The following is a 375-nucleotide window of genomic DNA, read 5'->3' on the forward strand; positions in this document are numbered from 1 at the left end:
AACTTTGGTGGTGGTGCTGTTGGCGAGCCTGTAAGTGATTTAATCTTTGTGGCCCTGTGAGCAAAGGCTGCTCTTGCAAAGGTTCCATAGTGTAATGGTTAGCTCTTTGGACTCTGATCAATGGAACAAAGTGCTACATGCAAAGTATGCAGTGAGGAAGATGAAGGTTACATGTGCTTTTATACTGAAGAGCATTGAAGTATTTTAATGAAAAATGTAATACTATTATTGTAAACCTGGGAGGGGAGCAAAATGGAGAAGTTACAGAGTGGAATAAGTTCATTATGTTAGTCTGCTGGGCTTTCAGCTGTTCAGAGCGGATCGCTGCGTAGAATCAACGGGGAAATCGCGCGGCGGCGGGTCATGCTTTTACAT

The sequence above is a fragment of the Sinocyclocheilus rhinocerous genome, unplaced genomic scaffold (assembly GCF_001515625.1).
Source record: "Sinocyclocheilus rhinocerous isolate Xijiao unplaced genomic scaffold, SAMN03320098_v1.1 scaffold13534, whole genome shotgun sequence".
Classification (NCBI taxonomy): domain Eukaryota; kingdom Metazoa; phylum Chordata; class Actinopteri; order Cypriniformes; family Cyprinidae; genus Sinocyclocheilus; species Sinocyclocheilus rhinocerous.